The 13,568-nt window shown below is 32.3% G+C and overlaps 1 pseudogene; it reads right to left on the reverse strand.

Moving 5' to 3' along the window:
* Positions 1 to 1,093: 1,093 nt before the first annotated feature.
* On the reverse strand, positions 1,094 to 6,052 carry LOC100796106 (uncharacterized protein C05D11.9-like; annotated as a pseudogene).
* Positions 6,053 to 13,568: the final 7,516 nt, after the last annotated feature.

Raw genomic sequence — 13,568 nt, forward strand, 5'->3', positions numbered from 1 at the left:
ACCCTAAACCCTAAACCCTAAACCCTAAACCCTAAACCCTAAACCCTAAACCCTAAACCCTAAACCCTAAACCCTAAACCCTAAACCCTAAACCCTAAACCCTAACCCCTAAACCCCTAAACCCCTAAACCCTAACCCCTAAACCCTAACCCCTAAACCCTAAACCCTACACCCTAAACCCTAAACCCTACACCCTACACCCTACACCCTACACCCTAAACCCTAAACCCTAAACCCTAAACCCTAAACCCTACACCCTACACCCTACACCCTACACCCTACACCCTAAACCCTAAACCCTAAACCCTAAACCCTAAACCCTACACCCTACACCCTACACCCTACACCCTACACCCTACACCCTACACCCTACACCCTACACCCTACACCCTAAACCCTACACCCTACACCCTAAACCCTAAACCCTAAACCCTAAACCCTAAACCCTAAACCCTAAACCCTAAACCCTAAACCCTAAACCCTAAACCCTAAACCCTAAACCCTAAACCCTAAACCCTAAACCCTAAACCCTAAACCCTAAACCCTAAACCCTAAACCCTAAACCCTAAACCCTAATAAACCCCAACAAACCCCAAACCCCAAACCCTAATCCCCAATCCCCAATCCCTATACCCCAATCCCCAATCCCCATCCCCCCACCCCCATCCCGCCACCCCCAATCCTAAACCCCCAACCCCCATTAGAGATGAGAGGAATGCACCCCCAACCCCCATTAGAGATGAGAGGAATGCACCCCAAATCCTAAACCCCCCATCCCCCAAACCCCCATTAGAGATGAGAGGAATCCAGAAGGCTTTGACCCAGCTTAAGGGAAGTATAACAGACCATCTAGAAGACAATCGCAGAAGCATTTATCATACAGCACATAATAAGGAAGGTTTTGACATAAATACTTCATGGCTTCATGCATTGCAAGGAATCATGTTCAATCTAAGCAGGGAATTAAAACATAAATTATGATTATTATTGTTCTTGTATATCTTAAGTAGGTCATCACAAATACCTATCATTTGTTTTCAAGAATACATGCTAATCAATACTAATAGATAGAGTTCATCAACAACATTAGTAATTTCAAACAAATTAAAAGGAAAAATAGATTAAAGAAGTTACCCTATAGTCAATTCCTTCATATCATTTTTTAAAAGAAGAATAGGGCAACATCTCGAGCACTGCACCTTAGTTGAAGAGTTGGCCTCTCCAGAATGTATATCATCAAGGCAGAAATTAACCATACGTTCATGGTGTTTCTCCTTAGAAAGATAACTGTCTTCCACTAGAGGCCTCAACCCTCTGGTGGTAGCATACCATAGATCCATCAATATCAAACTGGCTGTCTACAAGTTTAGACCTTGATAATGAAGATAAATCTCTATTCTCTTCCAATATTCCTCCCAATTCAGCAACCTCTTTGTATTTCTTTTCTTCTGCATCACTCGGAGTCTTAGTTGAAATGGACTCCACTAGAACAACAGTCTTCTTCCATGGCAATTCTCGAGGATCCTTGACATTAAGAGATAGCATAGCACATGAAGAAAAATAATCCTCATTTCTCAGTATGGATGAATTTCTGATCTGAGAAACAAACTCTTCTTCGATAGGCACATGTTTCTTCAATTGCCAATAATTCTCTAAAATATTGTAATGCCATGAAGAAAAATATGCCATTTCAGATCATTAATGTTTAAAAAAAGGCGGAAATGTTTTGTCTAATTTAAATAACAAACCTTCCAACAGCATGCAATACTTTTTGAAGAAGTTGAAATGTCCCTAATCCAATTAATTCTAATTTTGCAAGTTGACCCTCAAGGGAAAAGCAATTAATTGAGATGACCCTCTTCTCCATCTGAATAAAACAAAGCATATATTGAGAGAGTGTATATATAGCTTACAGTTTTATTCTTCAACTTCAGCAGGGAAATTAAAACCTTGGCCAAGCAACACCAACCAAATTAGTGACGATTCATCTGACAAGAATATTTATCTGAAAAATAACATTTTCTCAACCTTAACATTTAAGCAGTTTTCTAGCAGGATTAATATTAATTGTGATTTCAGACAAAAAACATTTCATACTAAGTTACATCTTTAAAGAAATAATAACAAGCTAGTGAGACAGATGGACCTATGATCATCTGAATCTTTACACTGTCAGCTCAAATATAAATCCATATTAGATCCCACCATCCAATCATGCTCATTGTTATAATGAAATATGACACTGACATGAAAGTCTTTCAAATACACAATGAAAGACAATGCAACAGTAAAGTGAGATTACTTGTAGCATTAACCTATGGGAGAATTGGTTTCACAAATTTCTCCCTGTTTTTATGTTTAGCAAGTATACATATTGATAGACTCATGAAGGCCATGACATAAAAATAAACAAAAATAGGCCAAAGTAGTTAGAGTAGATGTATAATCAGTTAGGGTTGGTTTAACAGCAGTTAGTTACTGAATTAGTCTGCTGTCTAGCTTAAATAGTACAAAGGAAGTATAAGATCAATCGTTCTGCATTGTCACTTAGCATCTAGGAAAAGAACATTAGCTTCATTCGGAAGGAGAATCCTCTTGTTTGTACTTCTATTATTGACACAAATATCATTTCTCAGTCCTTTCTATCTAAACTTTCAGACTCTGATTTTGGGTTTATAACCCAATCTACGAAAAAGCAAATACAATACGAAGGTCCATAGAAGAATCTAAAGAAGAAAGTGAACCTCTTTCTGGCAGGAAATTTGTAGATTCTCGTATCCTTCTTCAAAGGCAGAAGAATTTATCCACACCCATAGGCGTCTAAATGAATAATTGTGCTTCATTTTGCCTGATTTTTCACTTAACTCCACACCATGTTTGTTTGAATCATTACCAATGTCATGTTGTCCAAACTAAGTACAACGATTTCTTCCATCTAGCTCTGTACTCATATTTTGTTGGGAACTTGGTTGCTACATGTAGGTTACAGGAGCAATTGGCTGAGAAACCAGTGCTCCACATTGATGCAGCTGTCAAGAAAGAAAAATTAGTTTAGTTTAACCAAACCAACCAAGCAGTTACTGGAGTCAGCAACAGGACATCTACCATTGCTCTTCCATAGGTTACACTGTAAAGAACAGAGTCATCATGATTTCCAGGATGTGGTGTTGTTGCCGGATAGGGTTCCAGCACCATTCTTAATACAGACATTAATGAATCCTGTATACAAGAGAGCCTTAAATAAAACAAATAAAATTAAACCATTACTTTTTCGGACTGAGAGCCCACAATAATTATTTGATACATGCATTTCAATATGTTTGAATCAGAACATCAGTTTAGTGTGTCTTTTAGACTCAGATGTATAACAATGAAAAAGAAGAAAATTCCAACAAAAAAGCTAAAACTAAAACTAAAATAAACTACCTCTGGACCCTCCAATTGGAGGGCAGTATAATAGCTTGCATCATGTACAAGCACCCCTTGTTTGAGCCTTTTTCAAGAGCGCCCTCGAACCTTTACCCCTGCGTAAGCACATGCACAATCCTTGTTAGTGTTTCCAAGGGAATGTTTAAACATTCACAAGCTTGTTGCTTCAACTTCCCCCATAGACTCTTTCATAAGCTTTTAATTTTACCCAAAAAGACCTACCTTCATTGAAGACACAAAGGAAGGTGGTAACCCCAAAGCTTGGTCATAGCAAACCACTTTGCATGCCAAACATGAGTTCTCAGCCTCTTGGTTACATCCCCAGAAGTGCAAAAACCATTCTCTGGGTTTTTCTTTAGTTCATATCTCCGATGAACACACCGAGGAAGCTTCTTTTGGTGATTCTCCTCCAAACCTGATTTGGCAAGGGCTTTATCAATTATTCCCAGTTTCTGCCTCTTTCTTCTGCACCCTTTTCTTGCAATTTGGTTATCAAACACAGTTGTCCTTCTTCTCTTGTTCTTTTGAGACCTATAATCACTGTTTACTCTATTTTCTATGATAGATTGAAGACTATGGAGTTCGAGAGCACGGGATTCAGCATATTTCTGCAAATTGATTTTCCAAGGTGGTGGTGGTGGTGTAGGTACTGAAACTTGAGGCTTTTTGGTTCCAGCAGTAACCATGGTAAAGAACTAAGCAAAACCAAAAAAATAAAATAAAATTAGTTTACAACTTTGCATTGTACAGACACAAATTATGCTGTAAAGCATAAATAAAACCCTTGGCCTAATTGGACGATCCAATCAGAATAGAATTTACACCACCATAGTCCAAAAAGGAACTACATGGGGCATATAGAGATATTGTAAATGAAATATACTTTAGCAAGGCTCCTATCTGATTGGTTAAATAGTATCATTTGTCTTTAGGAAACATAACAGGCAAACCAAAACTATCATAAAACATTTCTCAATCCCTAATTCACAGATTCCCATATTTCCTAACTAACCAAAAAATGGAGATAAGCAAATCACTTGTCTCCAACAACAATAATAAAAAGAACAACTGCACACCTTCCAGGTTAGTCGGGCCTGATGGTGTTGGACTGTTGGTACTGGTAAAGCTGTGCAACTCAAATGAATAAATTCTTTATCACCTAAATGCAAAAATGGGAACTGCAAAGACATATACAACAGTTTAACCAATTTATTCAACTACAACAACTGGGATTAAAATAGATAAAGACAGTTTTTTCTAATTTCTAATGCTTACTTTAGAAACTACAAATTATAAACCTTCAACTTAATTTTGAAAACTGGAACCACTAAATCAATACAACTATTATCAGCCTCGCAAAGTTGAACTTAAGGATGACTCAAGCTTGCTAGTTGCAACCTATCAACCACTACCAGCAGCATTCACAAAGGTACTAAAATCCCAAATCTCAATAACCTCTAAAAATAGCACACAGATTTTTATTTCCTGTTGTCAAAACTAGTGTTGTTTTGGATGTAAAAGCTAAATACCTTGGTCATGTAGTCAAAGTAGTTAAATAACCCCACATTAAATACCAGTGAATTTTAAAAATTATACAGTAAAAAACCCATCAAACTTTAGACCAAAAACAAGGAAAAAATAAAAGATAAAAAAGCTGGGAAAAAAAGACCTTTTCAACTCAGGTAATCAATCTAATGAAGAAAGACAATGCCCCTTTCGCCCTATAATAAAATAACCTACAGAGACCCTATCAGTGCTTTTTTTTTCTTTTGACACAGTGAACAGACAAAAAGTTGACCCGAGGAGAAAGAAGACATCATTGGGTAGAGAATAGCCAAGAACAAGAAGATGATGAAGAAAAGAAAATAAAGGAGTAGGCATATCATGAACAAATCATCACAAGCAGACTCTTCATTAAGAAAAAGAAACACCCCATATCTTCATTTTTGCACCCAACAAATTCCTCAAAACCTAGAATTCTGAAACACCAAAGAAAGAGAAAGACCTCAAGTTCTCTGAGCAAAGCAGTGCAAGTAGAGCTTGTGCGGATACTAGTGCCATGTCCCCCAATGGCCAGCATTGTTACCAAAAATATGAGACCATCTTTCAGAGGTAGTACTTTAATTGAAAGTTACCAAGTAAGGTGGTAGAAGAAGAAGAACAAGAACAAGAACAAGAAAGACTAAGAAGGGTCAAAGAAGAAGAAAGCAAGAAACTTTCATCTCATGTGAAAGACCAAGAGACATGGGGTGTCTCCATTGCTTCAAACAACCTTAGCTCTCTCAGATCTAAAGCTGAAACCTTTAGAAGCCGCTTTCCCTCTGTCTCTATAAATATTGAGCAAACTGTTTTGGTAGCTACAAAGAAAGAAAGAAAACAAATTGTGGAGAGAGAGAGAAATAACAGGATCTGTAAAGAGGGTGTGTTTTCAGAGGGAGAAGAAGATGAAAATGATTGTCATTATTATTGTTGAAGAGGGAAAGAGAAAAGAGAAAAGCAAAGAACAAAGAAGGAGGATAATGCTTTTTTAGGGTATGGTGGTTTGATGCTAAAATGCGCCAAAATGTAGCAAGAACAGAACAATAAGAAGTAGCAGGTAAAGAAAAGAAAGAGGCAAGTATTGGAACGAAATGGATCCGTATTCTGTATGTGTATGCATACACACTTCATTATTTGATTTCTTTATTATATAAAATTTAAGAATTAATATTCATGATTTTAGGAACTAATAAATAAATAAGAATTAAATTATGATTGAGTTAAATTAGAGTAATTTTTACAGATAACTTCTATTGGATTAAAATAGTGATTATAAAGGGATTAATATCCACTCACTAAATTCATACTAAAAAAATTGTTCTCTTTAAAAAAAATTAAAATACACCAAAGACTTAATAAAAATCTTACTATAACAAAGATATATTTTACTCTCTAATAATTATGTGTTATGGACTAATAAATAAATAATAATTAAAAACTAAATTATGATTGAGTTAAACTGGTGTAGCTTTTATAGATAATTATTATTTGATGGAAGTAGTAATTATAAAGGTGTTAGTATTCACCAAAAAAGGTCTTCTTCCTACTAAAAAACTATTCTCTTAAAAAAAATCAAAATATACCGAAAACTTAATAAAAATCTCACTGTGAACAAAGATATATCTTACTCTTTAATAATTGTGTGAAAATTATAAATTTAACCCAAAACCCTGAACCTCAAACCCCAAACCCTTTCAGAGAACGACTAATCCTGAATCAAAAAGAACAAAACAGAGAACAAAGAGAAATAGAGACTTAGAACACATAGGAATTGATAAACACAAAAAACAAAGAAGTGAGTATCTCTTACAGAATATAGAAAAAAATAGAGAGAACAGACAAGGAAACAGATGAAATAATTGGAGAAAAAGAAGAAAACAAAGAATGAGACTCTAAATAGCCAGGCTACCAAAGAAAACCAAAATAGTTTGTTCACAGCAGAGTCTGTCACAAAATTTGGTAGAAGTGTTCAATCAAAGAGATCTTATTCAAGTCATGGGTTTGAGTTTGCGAAAGATATAAGAACACTTGTAGTAACCACATTTAAAGAACACTCAATGCAACGGAATAGTCACTGAAGTCTAAAGAATCAGAATCTGTTGTGTTAAAAAGAAAGAATAAGTACTGCTTTCCCCACCATACCTCTTGCTATCACTGCAGCATCCATGAGAATTACACAATGCCATAACCATATTATAGTATATTGTTATAAAATGGTTGCAATTTAACAATTGATAGAAAGAACCACAAATAATTGGTTTTTACTTTTTACTAATGCACATTTGATAAAAGTGTCTCATAAGAAGCCAATGCCGATCCAAAAATTCTTTTCTTATTTAGGTTCCTATGCTTTGCATGTTATCACAATAAAACAAATTTAGAGAAGGAAGAATTTATACCTTGCCTTCAACTTAAGTAACTTAGTAGACGGAACTCTTGATAAAAATAGAGAATAAACAGGAAAACCAAATAATAAAATTATATAATAACACTAAAGGTGAAAAAATAATATAATTATAAGTTAAAACACCATTAGAGATAGAGATAGAAAGAAAATATGCAGAGAGAATGTTAAGATAACAGCCAACGGATAAAGATCATCAATGCCCCAAATAAACATCTTCAAACATTGGAACAACAATACCACATAACCCAAATTAAGCCTACAAAAGGATCAACACAAACAAGTATTAAAAGAATGACAATCTCACAGAATGTGTTGTCAACTATATCAACCCATGGAGAAATCTATGAAAAAAGAGAATTCATATCCACCCTAATTGTTATTTATATATTATTAATTTTTAAACTGTATAAAAAATATTAGTAAGGTTAGTTCTTATCAAAATTATTAATTTTCAATAAATTTTAATAATTGTAAAGAGAATGTTAAAAAGAGTGTCTTATAGATGAAGTGCAATTAACATTCATATTATTTGAAATAGTTAACCAACCATTATGAATATTTTTACAAATTTTTAGATAATTAAAAAATTATTTTTCTTACTTTACATATTTAAAGATTTTTTATAGTCAATTATAATTATAAATATAAATATATATATATATATATATATATATATATATATATATATATATATATATATAATTCACATATAGTTGAGATATTGACTTTATTTATTCATTTTTTGTGGTTTTATTTTATAAATAAAATGCTAAAATATTTTTTCATCCTTCTAAAATTACTAAAGTTCAAATTTATTTTTTATCTTTTTTTTTGTCTATTTTTAACCCCTATAAAATTATAATTTACTAGTTTTTTATCCAGAATTAGGTTTGGATAATTAAAGACCTATGTGATATTTTTTAATTAAAATTTTAAAATGTAATTTTTGAAGGTTTAAGTTCTTTTACTTAGCATTCTAAAAGGGCTACACTAATTTTAATTTTATTAAATATAGTAGTTTCACAACATAACAAGAAAACATGTAGGATACTGCATCTTATGTAACCTAATCAATGAAAAAAACCAATAAAAAAATATAACTTTCAAAAGAGACATCTAAATCTAGTGAGAAATATTCTACAAATATATCAATCCAATTAGAAGTAGTAAAACCTTATGAAGCATATTGCATATTGCAGATGTGACAACTAAGTTGATGTAACCATCAAACATCATCAAATAAGCTTATAAAAGGAAAGAAATCACAAGGTAAAGAAATAAACAAAAATTAGATATCCCTAGCACAACAAATAACTGAATTTGAATGTGGGTGAGAATCTAATGGAAGGGCATACAACAATTTGCAGTATAATCAATAAACAATAACAATAAAACATTCTGGTGAAAAGAAAAAATTGACCTTCCTATCCAAGCGCCAATCAGAAGGATGCCTCCAGCAAACAGTATGCCCAGGATGATCTTTTAGTTGCAACATTGAATCTGACCTGGTGAACATTTACTATGGAAAGTTACTTTACACCTAAAACACCTAAACTGCTTTTTCTTGCAAATGAAGCATACCTGTTCATTTGAAGGACATAATATGAGTATGACAAGACAAGGAGGACAAAATAAACAAAAAAGACTGTAGATGTTGTTGGGTGTTGGGTAAATAGCTTAATTCAATAAGCTCTTGCTAAGTGAGAATTATTCATAAATTTTACTTATGGAAGAGTCTCCCACACAAACAGTTTAGAACTTGTGAATAAATAAATTATAATAATTTTCATAAACTCTGTTAAACACTTAAAAAAAGTTTTTATGAAAATAATTTACTATTTTACTATGATTCCATTGATAAGAAAATATCATATAATAACTTCATATTCATTCAATATTAATTAAATATCATTGATTTTACTTTAATTAGTTAATTCAAAATAATAAATGTTACGATTTATTTATCATTCTGTTAAAATAATCTTTTATTGAATCAATCAATCCATTTAAATACTAAAATAAAAATACATGATACCTTAATTAATAATTATATTTTCAATTCATTATACTGTATGTAATTATTTTAATTGGTGACAATTCTTGTACTCTTTATATTACCTACCTACTATTATTATTATTATTATTATTATTATTATTATTATTATTATTATTATCATTAAAAAATGTGAGATGAATTTGAGGATTATTTATTATTTTTTTAAATTTGATGTTTTTTTTCAAATCGTGTTATACTATTTTTTCATGCATAACTTAGTCTTTTTTTCTCATTGTTTTTGCTTTGTGAAAGTTTTTATATTTTTTTAATTATATTTATTTTTATAATTTAACATTTAATATTTTCTTATCTTATAAGTGTTGACATATATAAACATTTGAAAGATATGTGATCGTGTGTTTTTATTAGACTGATTTTTATTTTTCTTATTCAATATTTCGAACCATGACTTGAGTTATGTAGTAAAAAATATTGCCTATGTTAGATATTATCTAGCATAATCAATTATGTGATACAAGATAAACTTAAATATTCTACTAATGTGTGGTAAAAAAGGCAATGCAATAAATATCATGACCAAGCCTTCAAACAAGAGTCAAATATGAATAATAAATAAATTATTATATACCTTTTTGTATTAAATACAAAATCATAAAACCAAAACCCTAGAGCCCCAAACCTTGAAACCTAAACACTAAAAATCCAAAATCCTAAGCCCTTGTAACCCTGAACCTTGAACACCCCCAAATCCTAAACCCCTTAAACCTCAAACCCTGAACACCCCAAAACCTAAACCATAAACACCTACAATCCTAAACATCATAAATCCTAATTCATACATCATAAGCCCTACACACTACACCCCAGGCCCAAAACCCCTAAATTGATAAACCCCAAATCCTAAGTAGATACATCTCTAGTATTTATACTAGAGTTAGACAATTATTACAACTAACATTAGTAACTATCAACTTACCTTACGACAGTTGAGTGAACTAACAAAACTAACTATCAGTAATTAAAAAAAACATAAAATGAGTAATTATACTTTTCTACTCTAATAGGTAATAAAGGGATATTCAACAATTTAAGAGTTTCATATTTTACTTTGAATTCTAGTTAACAAGGCACATGTTTTTTTTACAAAAGTAAAAGAATATTGATGTGAGCAATAAAATAAAAATGTGGGAAATTGCGAGAAAGTAATCTCTGAGAAAGTCTATGTAAACTTTATATTTGTATATGGTAAAATACTCAATAAGTTATTACATCTAGAGTCTGGTGCACAGGTAGAAAATGGTTGCAATAGCTAGCTAACTTTAAAGAAGCCATTACAACTAACTAACTTCGAAGAACAAGTAGAAAGGGTTTCAATAGAAGCTAATAGCTTCTCTAGCTAAACTGTTAACTAGCTTACTCTACTATACGAGTATGTTTAACATTCCCCCTGCAAACTTGGTGGATAAAATTGGTTGAACAACATGAGTTTATCTTGAAGATTATAGAACCTAGTTTGGACAGCTCCCTAGTGAGAACTTGTTAATTACGCTCTAATGGTTTACTCTTGTCAGTTTAGATGCACCTTAGAGGGGAATATATGTATATGTCTATACGACAACAAGGATTGATGGATTGAATCCACTTATATTACATTGACACCGATGCATTTGATGAGGTAATGATGACTGTTTATATATTTTATATGAAAATGAGATACTTTATCTATGGAAATACTATCTCAATTTACGTAACTTGATGGAAGATTTATGTTAAATTATTATGGATAATTATGATGTCAAATTTTAGTGAAACTTGCATGACTTATTTTTGGATTATAATGTTAGGCAACTACACGATATATTGGTGTATATTAGAGAATATCCAGGTTGGAAAACATGATGTGCGGTTTATTTCTTGGATTATATTCAACTTATTTTAGTTCTTATTTTGTTAAGTTTCATAATTCATATAATATAAACATTACCGAATCATGCTTCTTTTAACTTGTTTTGCTCATGAAAAAGGAGGGCTCTATATAATGACTATGGTTTTGCTTGTTTCGTACAATGCGCCATATTAATTGAATTATGTTTCTTGTAAATTCCATTTTACTTCTATGTTCCTCATAATTATTGGATGTGTATGTTACTCTTGACATGTTCTTATCTTATTATTTGTTGTGTATTTTTGTATAAATAAAGATCTTAGTTAAAGTTGGAAGATGGCCTCCACAACTAGTTTCAGTCTGATTCAACTACAATTGGGAGCAAGAACCTGAAAACTTGAGATCACACTGCCAGTGCTTCACTTTTTGACATCGAGTGTTGTATTATCCCCTCCCCCTCCCCGATTTTCTTTGTGAAGTGGAGTTTTTTTTCGTTGCAAGTTATGCATTTCAAAAATGTTGGGTAGTGAACTTGACAAAACACACGCGGGTATATTTACTCTAACTTCCAAACAATGTGAATGCAATGATGGGAAACATTGAAAGGTCTCCCACCATAGATAGATAAAAAAAGGTGAAATACAAAAAAAACTAACGGTGAGATACACAATTGCTTTTTTTATTGAATTTGTTTGATTTTTTATGCTTAAGATCTTCACTTTTCTTATATATATTGTGAAAGAGATATTACTAGACACGAAAAACCCTAAACCCTAGACCACAGACCTTTAACCATAGACCTTAAACCTTGAACCATGAAACCTCAACCCTAGACCCCAGACCATAGACTTTGGACCCTAGACCCTGGACCTTGGACCCTACACCCTGCACCCTCAACCCTCCACCCTCTACCCTCCACCCTCCACCTTGATGTCGCAATGTAGGCCACAACGAGACGATGATAAAAAAAGATAAAAAAGAAGTGTTCCCAAAAAGGAAAATTGGGGAGTCGCCATTAACATTTATTTAAGTAAATTGTTGAAAAAATAAAAAAGAATAAGAAATGATCTACGATTTGAGAACCCTCAACCCTAAATCTCAGACCCTAGGCCCTAGAGCATAGACCCTAGACCTTAGACCATCAACCATAAATCCAAAATCCTAAACCATAAACCCTCATGTCGCAATGGGGTCACAAAGAGACGACGATAAAAAGAAGTTGTTCCAAAAGAAAAACTGTGGGAGTCGTCACCAACGTCTATTTAAGGAAAATGTCAGCAAAACCAAAAAGGGTGAGAAATGGTCTACGATTTGAAAAAAAAAGATTCGGAAGTCGTTTACACGCGGAAAAGGTGTTAGCACCCCATACGCTTGTCACGAAGATAGCAATCTTTAATCAAGTGTGCTAAAAATAAAATGACTTTTTAATTATTTATTTTCCCTTAAGAACATGAGTTATGTTTGTTATATTTTTAGTTTATTTAGAAAAAAAGAGAGAATTTTTATTTTCTAGGAAAAAAGGGAATTTTATGTTTTTTAGTTTTTTTGGTCGATAAGGGATTTAACATCACTCCTACGTGTCCTCAGGTGCAATGAGGAAAAAAAAGGAAATTTTATGTTTTTTTGGGTAGAAAACAATTTATGTGTTGGGCTGATTATATATATTTATGTGTTGGGTCTACCATTTTTAAGTATAAAATAATTTCCAGTTTTTGTAAAAAGAATATTTATCTACATATCTTTACTTCTACCTTTGTATATAACAGAGCCCGAATCCATGGGCCCACCCTAGACCTGTTCCGATTTTGACGAAAAAAACTCGAGTTCACTGGAGTTGGGTTCGGGGTCGGGATGAGATCATTAATAGCCACCCCCAATTTCGTCCCAATAATTATTTTACAAAACTATCATTATATATATATAACACATTAAAACATAAAATTGTTACATTGAATTTTTATGTTAGTGTTAGAATGAATTTTATTTTGTCATGTTATGATTATTATTTAAAATTATATTTTTCATTTTATGAAAAATTATATTTTTTTTTATAAAATTTTATAAGCATGCTAGGGTGAGACAAGTGGAAAAACCCTATTCTATTTGGAGCGGGGATGTGTAAATATACACCCTATTGGATTTCGGGGGTGGGAATATATATATATATATATATATATATATATATATATATATATATATAAGATTTTAAAAATATAAATGTATGCACATGCACCAATTAAACACTAATTAATTTTCTAAAAAAGAAAAAATGTACATCCGTGCACGGGTTA

This window comes from Glycine max, chromosome 16, assembly GCF_000004515.6.
Source record: "Glycine max cultivar Williams 82 chromosome 16, Glycine_max_v4.0, whole genome shotgun sequence".
NCBI classification, from domain to species: Eukaryota; Viridiplantae; Streptophyta; class Magnoliopsida; order Fabales; family Fabaceae; genus Glycine; species Glycine max.